General features: G+C 34.2%; 1 long non-coding RNA gene across 7 annotated transcripts in view; it reads left to right on the top strand.

Annotated features, from left to right (window-relative positions):
* LOC140636825 (uncharacterized) overlaps positions 1-13,412 on the top strand; it is a 492,878-nt gene that overhangs the window by 61,026 nt on the left and 418,440 nt on the right. For all 7 annotated transcript variants that reach the window (XR_012034060.1, XR_012034058.1, XR_012034057.1 and 4 more), the window contains 2 exons: positions 8,515-8,641; positions 9,396-9,592. This is a non-coding gene — a long non-coding RNA (uncharacterized lncRNA). The remainder of the gene's footprint in view (positions 1-8,514; positions 8,642-9,395; positions 9,593-13,412) is intronic.

The following is a 13,412-nucleotide window of genomic DNA, read 5'->3' as shown; positions in this document are numbered from 1 at the left end:
GTCTAATTCGGATGATGGGCAGAAATGATGCATGCAAATTATAGACCTGACCAGGCATAGTTCTTTAGGACTTCTAACTAGTTTTCTACTGCCACAGCAATCCTGGAAGCCATAAATTGAGATAGAAAGAGCTTAAATCCCTGAGTTACCACATGAAAGATAGTAGCTTTTAAAGATTCCCTAACTAATATGAAGAGGTGATTAAAAAAAAATAACCCAAACTTGAGTATCTTAGGCTACTAATACTTGGGGGTGTATTTGCTATTGTAGCATCGGCTACGCCAGTCTAGCTAATGTAGTTTGGAAGGTAAAATAAGTATTCTTTGCAACTGCCATTCTAGCACATGAATCTTTGTATCGTAAAAATATTTACTACAAAGGTTCTTTTCTTTAAAAAGCAAAGTGATGTCTATTCTTTTGTTCTAAAGTTATAAATCACTTACTATATAGGATAGGTTCTTGACAGAGAAACTAAAAGCCACATTTTTAGGCATTTCTGCCAATTGAATAAAGTCTTTATCTTGAGATAAAGACAAAGCATGTTAGAAATTATAACTTAGTGGAGAAATATGATTCTATTAGAAAAAATAAAAGATTTATGAATAATGTTTTGATGACGTGTCTATTCCATAAAATAAGGTTTTCTCAAGATCTGGAGGTCATTCAGATAGAGGTAGTTTTTTTGTTATTAAAAATTGATTTAAGTGTTCTCTATTATCTCAGTAAAGTTCAACATCTAATATAGAGAAGTCTTACATGAAAGCTCATATTTTATTATTATCTGGGGTGGCTGTTGCCCAAAACCTGAAAGATAACAGTTTAGAGGATCTCAATGTTTTGGGATATAGAAAGCCTCAGTTCCTATAATCAGTTTCTAAGTGATAAGAATTCAATTCAGGAAGTTAATATTTTTCTCTGAATAAGAATTTAGATTTTCTGATTCCCCTCCTGCCTCCTTTCTTTTCTTTTTTCCTTCCTTTCCTTTCTTCCTCTTTATATTCCTTTAAACTTAAAGGAGTTTATTCTCTCTTTTCATAAACACTTAAAATTAAGGTCCTACAAAATATTTTTAAAGTATTTGAAATAATCTTTGTAAATCCATCAGTTTTTCCCACTGAAATTGTCTTACAATATTAAAACAATGTTAGAAGTATATTCAGGGGCTCTTCCAGCTTCTCACACTGTTGTTATCTGTGACTTCTGTTTTTTTTTTTTTTAAAGATTTTATTTATTTATTCATGAGAGACACAGAGAGAAAGAGAGGCAGAGACACAGGCAGAGGGAGAAGCAGGCTCCCTGCAGGAGCCCGACGTGGGACTCGATCCTGGGACTCAAGGATCACGTCCTGGGCTGAAGACAGACGCTAAACTGCTGAGCCACCCAGGGATCTCTGTGACTTCTGTTTTATTCACAATATAATTTATTTATTATTTAGAACTCAGGCAATTGATTTATGTTCTCTTATTTTGGTAAAGTCATCTTATCTTTCTAAAAGTTTATACTAAAATCTCATTACAACTTACAGAGATATTTAGAACAAATTGGAAAGCATCCCTTTAAAGTTATTTAACAAGAATTGTAGCTGTATTTTCGCAAATACTATAATTAGAATTTTGGGGATCTATGGTAAATAGTGAGTGGTAATTTAAGCAAGAGTGTTATTTTATGACAACTGTGGGAAAAGGAATAAGCCAACTGCTGGTGACAAAATACAATTTAATGCCAGAATTTAATACCTCTAACCTTCCCTTATAACTTATCAGATTTACAGTATATATCTAGTGACAGACATATTAATAGGAAGGAGTAGTGGTGGTAGTAGAATGTTAATACTGAAGTTAGCCCTTGAGATGAAATCACACATAGTCACAGTTACCTTTTTAAAGATCCTCAGATAAGCAATAAGTCATCAAGACAATTGTTTTTGTTTGTTTTTCTTTGCATTTGGTAGGACTTCTCCTTCCCTGGGATATGGGGAACAAGTTCAATATGTGGATCTCTCTCTCTCTCTCTCCCTCTTCTCCTTTTCCCAACCCCCCAACCCATCCCACATCCTTTCTTTGGCCTGATGCAGTATTCTGCGAAACAACATTTCCAGGTCAATGAGAAGACCTGTGACTCCAGAGGTCAATGTAGAAGCAGTAGGAAGAGAAATTGGCATCACTTAGCAGTCACAACTTTCATTTCTTTATTCCTATTTAATACATTAAGCTGAAACTGTGAGCAAGTAAGAGAAATGAGGTGGACGGCTTGCCCTTCTAGTCCAAGTATTGGTCAGTCTCTCTTTCTGTCTTGGGCACTGCTCACTGCTGGCCAGTATATCTCGTGACCTCTGCTCATGATGCTTTACAGTGTATTGGTGAGATTTTATGGTCAGTGTATAGTGGTCTGCAGCCAGCTCCATACACTCTGGAGAGATGTAGACAGTTGATTCTCAGCTTTAGTTTGGTGGACCAGTTTTGCATGCTGACTAAAGTTTTGGGGACTATGACTGTACTATGGACACTATGACTACCGGTCACCAGTCAAATCAGCCATATTAAAATTGGTTACACTTATGTAATAATTCACTAGATGACTGGTTGTATAACCTTTTATGAATTATATAATTCTAAGGTGATGCGTTTCCAAACCTGTTGACATGTAGTAAACACTTTTGAAAGAAAAAAAGATGCTTACCAGCAAAGAATATTTATGACTGAAACCTAGTTTTAAACACAACAGACACATTTCTACTGCACATTAAAATAAAGGATGAGGGACACCTGGGTGGCTCAGTGGGTGAGCATCTGCCTTTGGCTTAGGTCATGATCATGGGGCCCTGGGATTGAGTCCCACATCAGGCTCCCCATGGGGAGCCTGCTTCTCCCTCTGCCTAGGTCTCTGTGTTCTCATAAATAAATAAATAAATAAAATTATAGGGTAGCTCAGTTACTCTATCCCCTCACTCCCCTCCCCTCCAGCAACCCTCAGTTTGTTTCCTATAGTTAAAAGTCTCTTATGGTTTGTCTCCCTCTCTGATTTTGTCTGATTTTATTTTTCCCTCCCTTCCCCTATGATCCTCTGTTTTGTTTTTTTAAATGCCATATACTAGTGGAATCATATGATAATTATCTTTATCTGATATACAAGAGCTTTCTTAGTGCTGCCCTTTCTTTCATACTCATTTTCATTCTTCTTAAGTATTTCTTGAGTACATAATTTTTTTTTCTTTATCTCTATTTTTACCACCACCTACCTCATCTCTCGCCTGGATTTTTAAGTCAACTCTTTATAGTGACAGAGGCACTCCTCAGATTTCACTTTAGGAGAGAACCACCCATAAAGAGTATAGTTAACTGATGTTGCCTCCAGGATTGACTTCTAACAGCTCTGGCCAATGACTAATCACAGAAGGGGTGGTTGGACTTGGTCTGCTATGACCAGTGTGGAACTCCTCCATGTGCAATCTTTGCCCTGAAGCTCTTTGTTGGGCTGAGTTGAGACTTTGTCAAAGCAGCTTAGTGTAATTTTCTTCCTACTTAATCCTTCTTGCTGACATTTCTCTTTCAAAAGTTTCAGACTTATGTTGCAGTCTGAAATATTTCTATGGATATTCCAACTCCTGTTTTTTATTTTATTTTTCATATGCATTAACCTTGATAAATTCCTTGTGTTTCTAATCCACCTTGGCATCTGCTTCTTGGAAGACCTGAATTAACATGCTTTTAGACTGCTCTCCCATTATCCATTCTTGTTTCCCTTCAAATTTCATGATGCGGTGAGAATATTGTTATGTTTACCCTGTCATTTCTTGGTTAAAACCTTTCATTGGCTTCCTGTTGTTCCCAAGACAGTGATTAAAATCATTAACATGGTGTATAAAGCCCTGCCAATTCTGGCTCTGCCTCCCACTCCAAGCTCATCTTGTCCCAAGGTTTACACTGGTTTTCATTTAGTTTCTTGAATGATCTCTTCTTCTCCCACCTGCACTCTTCTCGCCTTTGGTAACTTCCTTTAATTTTTAAAGATACAGCTGATACATTTCTTGCTTAGAGAAGTTCTATCTGATATCAGGGGCTATATCATGTCTTCATGTTTTAAACTATCATAATGATATGTATATTTCCATCATAAAATCTATCATAGCTCTGATTTAACATTTAACATTTATTCATAGCACACTGATTAGAAATTAGCCCTCCCTTCCAATGAATTGAGAACTTCATGATGTGCTTTTGCTTTCTGGTTCAGAAACGGTTGTCTTCTAATTGTGTCCTCGCATGGCAGAGGGGCAAGGGAGTTCTCTGGATTCTTTTTTATGAGGATTAATATCCCATTCATGAATGCTCTGCCCTCATGATCTCATTACTTCCCAAAAGTCCCACATTTTCATATCATCATATTGAAGATTAGGGTTCATCATGTGACTTTTGAGGCACACAAATATTCAGTCTATGGCAATAACAAAGCTTTGATTACAAACCTGAAATTATCTGTGTTCTAATACATCTTTCATTGGGCCTAGACTTGAGTCCTATTAAATCTAGTACTAAGCACTAAATATGAAGCCCATTTGTAATATGTTATATGGTTTTGATGGCAGAATTTTTATATTCCTAAATAGTAGCCCAATGTCAATAGCAAATTCACAATCTGGTTTTGCTGTCCTTTCCTGAACTGACTGCTGGTCTGGAAATCAAATATCAAATTAGTGGTATTTACTCATGCCCAACTATATATATTATGCTCAAAAGAAATAATAAGCTTTAGATAAAGGACTGAAATTTCTGGGTAGTCTTTAAACAAAACTGCAATCTATTTTTTTGAGAAGTCTCATTCAAGATAAAAAAACATATAATTAGGAGATAGGCTTCAATTTCCAGAAATAATCTTTAGTAACTGATTGAAGAATGTCTATTTGAAGAATACATAATAATTTGAAATTACAATTTGTTTAATATTGACTCCTTTGAACATGCAGCAGATTACCAGCTTAGGTCTTAAATCCTATACAGATGTTCCCTTACATTCTATTTACATTCAAGCCAGCCAGCCCCCCTATTAACTTCTTGCCAATTTTGATGTATTTATGTATGTGTGTGCACATAAGATGTGTAGCTCAAATCTACATTTCCAATAAAAAATATGCTTGGACACCCATAATGTTTAGATAAAAGAAGTCATTATCTAAAATATGTTTTCTAGTAGAAATAAAAAATCATGACTGCTTGGATATAATATAAAAGTGTATGTGATGGAAAATCTTAGTACCATAAGTTACCCCTAAATGCTAAATTGTTGTTTACTATTCCTGCATAAGTGGCAGGACATATAGTGATTAAAATCTAGGGTTTAGAAATTAGGCCAACTTTAGTTAAAATCACTTTTTGCTTATGTGACCTTGGGTGGTTTAGCTAATATCATTGGCTAATCTTTTTTTTATCAAAAAATGGGGATATATTAGGACTATTCTTATAGAAATATAATAGAGCTTAAATGGGACACTGCATGAAAAAAACTTAGCTTAGTTCCTGGAACATAATATGCTTGCAATTAAAGTTATTAATATTTTTATTAACTCTTCAAAAAAGATTTCCAATCCTTTTCTAGAATAGTGATTAGATTTATCATTCTGAAACCTCAGGTTCCTCTAACTTTTCTCTATATTCTTTTTTCTTCTATTTCATTAATTTATTTATAGGAACAGTATAAGTATATATATACTTATATATACTCTATATAAGTGTATAGAGTATGGATTAAGTAGCCCAGAACAAAATAGAAGTTGATTCTCTCTTATTTAATTAGTCCAGAAGTAGGTGGCTGGTCCAATGCAATAATTAGCCCTGTTCAATGAAGTCATCTAGGAGTCTGATTTCCTTTCATTTTGTTTTACACTATCTCTTAGGATGAGATCTTCTCTAACATGGCTGGAGCTGCTTTACTAGCACCTTGCCCATGTCCTAGCATTTAAGAAGGGAAAGAGAAAGTAGAGATCAAGGATCTTTTGTCTTTTAGAGGATTGACCTCCAGTTGGCATATTTCTATCCACATCCAGCTGTTTGAATGTAGTCACATGGGGACATCTGTATGTAAGGAAGGATACAAAAGATAGTCTCTAGTTGTGTGACCTTGTGCTAGGAAAAACGCAGAGGTTCTATTACTAAAGTGAAAGGGACAGATAGTAGTCTCTGCCACAAATAATGTGATATAGTGCAAGAGTGCTGTTGGACCAGGGCCAACACAACTGGGAATATGACAATATGACTTGAATCAGTTCAAAGCAGTCTTAGCACTTTGAGTTTCCACAGGTCTCCACTTTCTCTAGGTTTCACTGTCTTACTGCTTTATTTTATTTTATTATTTTATTTATTTAATTTAATTTAATTTAATTTAATTTTATTTTATTTTTTAAAAAGATTTTATTTATCCACGAGAGACACACACACACACACAGAGACAGAGACACAGGCAGAGGAAGAAGCAGGCTCCATGCAGGGAGCCTGATGTGGGAGTCTATCCCAGGACTCCAGGATCATGCCCTGGACTGAAGGTGGCCCTAAACCACTGAGCCACCAGGGGATCCCACCTGTCTTACTGCTTTATAGTGCCTAGAATATACCTTAATCCTTCATCATATGACATAACAATAATTAACATTTATGGAGCCCATGCTAGGTGCTAAACACTAAATATTTTACATGTGTCATCTCATTTATGTATTCATATATTCTCAACTCTGTGAGGTAGGTACTATTGTTACTCTCACTTTACAGACAAGGAAACTGACACATGGAAAAGTCAAGTAATTTGTACTGTTGGGACTTGATGTTGGCCTTCTTAACTTTACAGCTCAAATGTTGGTGTGAAGAGTAGCAACTAATTTAGCCCCTTAACTGAAAGTTTTAATTTCTTATTTCTGTTGTAGTAAATTACTACAAGCTTGTTGGCTTAAGTCACACGTATTTATTATCTTACAGTTTTGGAGGTCAGGAATACGAAATAGTCTCATGGGACTAAATTCAAGATGTTGGCAGGGCTCATTTCTTCTGGAGGTCCTTGAGGAGAAGAGGCTTCCCTTGCCTTTCCAGTTTCTAGAGGCCACCTACATTCTTTTCTTGTGTCCCCCGCCTTCCCGAACCCTAGTCCTCCTCAGTGAAGCTATCCCATTGCTCCAAAATTTGCTTCCATTATCACGTCTCCTTATTCCTTTCCTGCTTCCCTCTTTTACTTGTAAGGACCTGGTAATTACATACAGGCCCACCTGGATAATGCAGGATACTCATCCTGTCTCATAATCCTTAATCACATCTGCAAAGTCCCTTTTGCCGTGTAAGGTAACATTTTCACAAGTTCCAGGGGTTTAGATATGGACATATTTTAGGAGCCATTATTCTGCTTACCACAAATGCTTTTTTGAAGGATGTCATTGACTTATTAACAAATCCAATGGAATTCCTCAGGCTTTACCATCCTTGACCTACCTGTAACGCTTGTTATTATTGTCTACTACATACTCTTATACCCACCCTTAATTTCTTAATTACAACTTGCCTGAATTTCTGCTCTCTTTGATGATGACTTTTGTCTTTTTTACTCCTTCTCTTCTCCCCTTCAATGTAGATGTTTCTCAAGGACCTGCTTTAATTCTTTACTCTTCTCAGTGTATACCCTGCCTTGGTATCCTCTTATATCTAATTTTATAACAGAATCTGTAACCAATGTAACACATTTGTGTCCCTGACCCTGGTTTTGCTCTTGAATTTTAATGAAACATTTTAAAAATGTCTGCTAGATATCTTCCCCTGACTATTCTGACCTTTCAGATTCAGCTTTTCAAACTGAAATTATGACTGACCCTTAGAGCTGATGTTCCCCTCTATTTACTATTTTTGTTGATGATCCTTAATCTTCATAGTCATTTTTCTCATGAAGTTGTATTCTCTTATACTTGTCTAGATCACTTGTTTCTCAAAATGTATGGATTCTATTTGTATAATATGTAATTTTCATTCCCCCATTTGCTGCATTTCCATTGCCATTCTTATAGTTCTCTTGCCAGTTGTATTTTATCATCATGCCAATTTATTTTATATACTGCCACCAGATTTACCTGTGTAAAACTGAGCTCTAGTCTTATTATACCCTTGTTTATGGAATTGTCTAACTTTCCAGAACCTCCTTCTTCTACCTTCAACATTATCTATTCCTATATGCATTTTAATAGTTTTCATTTCTGGCAAATTGGACTCTTTGTTTCCTGCTCATCATGTACTTTTAAATCTCTCCCCTCTTCCTAATAATTTTTTAATACTTGGAACATCTTTCTTAACTATTTAAATTTATCTAAACCCTACCCATTCTTTAAAATATACTAAATACACTATTTCTCTCAAGAGGCCTTCTGATAGTTTTTAAATTATCATATATTTATCCATCTTTTATTAATTTAACACCTTTTACTCATTTGTACAATTATTTTTGAAACTATCATCAAGTAGAAGATTGTATTTTGCTCATCACCCAATACAGGTGTTTAAGAAATATTTCTAAAGGCATGAATCTATAAAATAAGAAGGTAGGACAAGAGCCATGATTTTCAACCTGGAGAATGAGAGAGGAGTATCAGAATCTCGCGTATGTATAATTTTTTCAAAAGGTATGTTAAATCTTATAAAATACTTAAAAAATGAAAAATCTACTTTTAAAGTTGAAATATTTGGAGAGGACATATTTTTGGCTGTTACTGCCATATCTTGTAGCAAATGCCAGTCTGGACCTTGAAGCTGATTCCTTGGTTTTAGATTCTGGGAGGCTAGAAAATCCCTGTTCCTCATATTCTTCCTCTAAAAGGCTGAGAAATAATAATAGCTACCTTATAACATATGCAGAGCAGAATCTGGCATGTGATGTCTTTAATACATATATTCACAATTATTAGTTAACATTATTATTTCTTGAAAATAGTCATATTTTAAAAGGTTGGGAAGTACTGGATTAGCTGGTCTTTATCATAACTGGATCCCTAGAGGTCTGTCATTTTTCACACCAAAATAACTTTGCCTGATCTCTGTCATCATATGGATTTATATACAGATAGTCAAAATTATAGCTATTTAATCTTTTTTATAAATATAATATTATTAGGTATTATGAGCTTTGAGACTTACTCATTTTGAGTCAGTTCTTACTGATTTTAGCTTTTTACAGTTTGTAGCATTAAGCTGTATAAAGAATAGAGGTAGATTTATTATGATGATGATGATGATGATAACAAATTCCCTCTCTCCATTGTCCATCTAGTTTAGATTATAGATCTATTCTATAGTACTTATAACTCTTATTTGTGTGTGCATACGTGTTTAGTGCATTAAATTCACACAAAATGTAACTAATTATGCTATGCTTTATAGGTTGCTCACATTTGAGAAGACTACTTTTCTCCCTGTCCTGTTTTATTTGCTACTTTGAGTGAAATATTTTCATTTTTGTAATTTTTATGCCTGAGTTATGTGTCAACTAGACTAAATAGACCATATGAGGATGGATACTCTAGGAAGAAGTCGGGAAGCATCTGTTTACACCCTAAAAATATGCCAATATTTGTAAGGTGAGTGAGCACTGAGTTGCAAATAAGAAATCATCGGCTAAAATTTTCACCTTTAGAATAAAATTGCTACTGAAAGATACTTATTTGGTACATAGTCATACTATACATATTCATATTATAAGGAAAAGTATTGTTTTATCTATGCTGAAGTTGTTAGACTAAGTATGCAGTTATACCTAAAATCTCTATGTTCTGAGTAATTATTATGGTATGAGGCAGTGAATAAAGAAATGTAAACCTGAAGTTATTTTTTTTAAAAAAATTAGTAAACATTTGTGTTGATGCTTTGCTACTTCATCAAGGCAAGACACAGTCTCTGTAAATATTTTCTTGTGATCAATTCAAATTCAAAATCTACTTATAGAAATGTAAATGTTAACAACCTGTTTGGTCTATATTGACTTCTTCACTTTCATTTTTCATGTATCCTGTGTTATCAGATTACAAATATGGGATTCTTTAGTCTTTGCTCCAGTTTGCCCAGGGTAGCTTACTAGAGAATCAGGCTAATAGAAATCTCCCGATTTTTTAAACTACAGCCTAACGAATTTACATGCCTCAACCAAATGATCAGGTGTCCTTTAATTATAAATTCATCACTGGTGGTGTTGCTCATGGGTAAAAACAAATAGGATTTATTTATTTTTTCAACCAACTCCAAGTGTGCTAACTACAAAAATGGATTATTTTATAAACACTGTTTTCAACATAGACATAACAGAGAGGGAGCATATATGTCATGATAAAAGTTGCTATACTGTAGATGACTGTCGTAACATTTTCAAATGATGAGCATGGTTGAAAGAATTCATCTTTATTTTAATTTTCATTATGTTATATAATAAAAACACATAACCAAATATATAAGGTTGATTCTCAACTTTGGCCATACAATCGAATCACTTGGGGATCTTTGAAAAAATTACAATAATCTCTAGGAATGAAGTTGAGACGTTTATAATTTTTTACAGCTCCCAAAGAGATTCCAGTGCTCATTCAGGTTTGAAAACCATTGGGATAAATACCTTTGACCTTACCTACTAATTTGACATATGGGAATGTTCATACTACCTGCATATCTATAATACACAAATTTACATATATAATTTGCACACGTAACTTTTACTATGATAAGGTTAATATTTAATGAGCTAAATGGCCATGACTGCTACTAGTGTCCTTAGTGCATTTTTTTAAACATTACAATATTCTTATGGCTTATGTTTTCTCTCCACTTTAATGATGAAGAGGCACAGAATTGCCAAGTTACTTGTCCAATGTTACTTACCAGTGGTAAGTTGTAGGGTAAGAATTGAAGATGAGCCCTCTGAATACAGATTTTGTTAATCATTTTGCCACACTGCATTTAATATTAATTTATAAGTTACTAATTAGGTGGTTATAAGAAGAAAACGATTGGATGATGATTAAGACTGCTGCGGAAATATAGATAAATTAGTCAGAAGTATTTATTTTTGTTTATATGTTACTTGAATAAGAAAGTTAATTTCCTGAAACTATTTTAGGTTTTAAATACTTAAAAAAATTAAATGTATCGTGGTTTAAAAGATGAAGTCCAGCTGATATAAAGAAATTTCAGAGGGCACCCCAAAGGATTCTAACAGGCATCTTTCTCATTTATTATTTTTTAGGATATTATAGGCTCCTGTATCAAATCTGTTTACCATAGAGGTTCTTGGTCCTTTGATTTCAGAAAAATGTTTAAATATTTAAGATAAAGTTCTAGGAAGCCTGTAGATGGCAGCAACTTCCTACTGTTAGATATTTGCTAGTCCACCACAGTTTGCTGAAAAGCAGAATGAAACTAGATGTAGGACTGCAATCTGTGGTGGCTATGTGCAAGTGGAGGTATATTCTCTATTTGGCTTTCAAAAGCGATTTTCTGTGACTGCTTTTGAAAGGCCATGCCATGCCTTTTATTTAAATAAGGATTGAGTCACATTTGTCTGGATTTGAAAGGAAAACCTGAAGCAAAGGCAGGGCATTCTCTGCAAAAGCAAGATCTGGGAGCATTCTGTTATCATTCTTTGACATTGCATTTAGGGTTACACCGTTTTTATAAGTACAGTGACCGGCATGATTTATGTGGAATTCCAAAAGCGATGATCCAGTAAATTTACTAACAGTTCCAGTAAATTTGCTTCACGAATCCCACATCTGATGATTGCCTTCTGCTCTTGGCATTTTCTGCCTAATATACCATGTAATATGGTTCAAATCGAGAGTTTTATTTTGTCAAATCATTCACTGAAGAGGCTAGTGAAGCCTTTTACTGTGTATTAAACAATCAAAGCCACTGATGAGTCAGATTGTCTGGCTTTTGAAGGCTTTATTAGAGTTGTCAAGGAAAAATATCATCCATACTCCTATTGCCCTTTAAAAAGATTTACTTAAATCTTTTGAATGCCCCTTATTTTTATGTTAAATATCTTAGAAGTATTAAGATTGCTATAATTGTGGAAACTTCACATGATCAACATCTCTATTTGGATTGATTAACCAGTGTTGATGAGAAAGGATGGCCCATTAGTATGTTTCAGTAGAATTAGGTCTCTGGCCCACCAAATATTTGGAACTTTCGCAGCACTGTTTGAGTTTAAAGAAATAGAAACATTTTATGGATCTTACCTTCCATGAGTTGTCCTCTAACAGATAAGTTTTGGTTTAACTGTATTACCTGGGCTTGTTTCTGACATCTGGGTTTATTTATTTATTTATTTTTGGTCAGTAGGCCAGAATCCAAGTAAATATTTTTGGAAGCAGGATACCTTGTTCAAAAGTTGACAAGTTCAAATAAAGTAAATATTCATGTTCACTAAAACCAAATGAGGAATAAGATGAGCCAAAAATATTTATGGGAGCTCATTTTCTTTATGTAATTGGTCTTAAAGGGAAGATGAAAGCTAATGAGCTCCAGAGATTTGCTCCATAATTAGTTTACACTGCCATGGATACAATGAACATAAATTGATGCACAATTTATGTAATAGAATGCCTTTACAATTCTGACATGTAAGGGCAAGAGAAGCATCTGTTTTTTGTTAATTTATTGAAGAAGTTTCTTTATATAACCATCTCCAGGGATACGATTAGTACCACAAAATCATTTTATAGTAAAATGCTTAATGGACTAACTCTATTCTATGATAGAACTGTCATCCAACCATTTTTAATTGTTTAAAATAAAAGAGACTATCAGAATAGTCTGTTTATGTCATTTATAGAAGTGTTTAATGAACCAGAGAAAACTATCCTTACTGGCATTGTGTTCAACAACATAGCTGAAATGGTGAGTATCAGTGCTCCAGAGGAATTTGGTTTTAGTACAATAGATTAAAAAATTTAAAGGCTATTTTTTAGAGCCATAGATTATTCCCAATTTTAACTGGATATCGGAAACTTAAAATTCATGAATTCATATGATAAATACTTGCTTTTTGCAGCGATATACTAGTGAATAAGAGAGACATGTTTCTTACCCCTATGGAATCTGGGTTCTTCCAGGGGAGAGATTAAAAAACTAATTTTACAGAGTAATTTAAAAAATTAAATCCATGGCTTTTATATTAAAAGAGGAGTTCAGTGTATCATGAAGATAGTCAAAGGAAGGTCTAATGTAATATGGGAATTAAAAGAAGACTCTTTAGAGTTAGTTTTTAATTCTTTAAAATAAAGTGGGATTTTGACATAGTTTGCCTATATCCACTGATGAATGGAAATTCTACTTTTGCATAATATGGTTATAGGACAACTCAAAGAGCAAAATATGCAGGAATTCAGAAAACATGGATATGTGAGT

This window comes from Canis lupus, chromosome 1, assembly GCF_048164855.1.
Source record: "Canis lupus baileyi chromosome 1, mCanLup2.hap1, whole genome shotgun sequence".
In the NCBI taxonomy this organism is placed as follows: Eukaryota; Metazoa; Chordata; class Mammalia; order Carnivora; family Canidae; genus Canis; species Canis lupus.
Note: the sequence above shows the minus strand (reverse complement) of the source record. Positions and strands in the feature narration are given on the sequence as shown.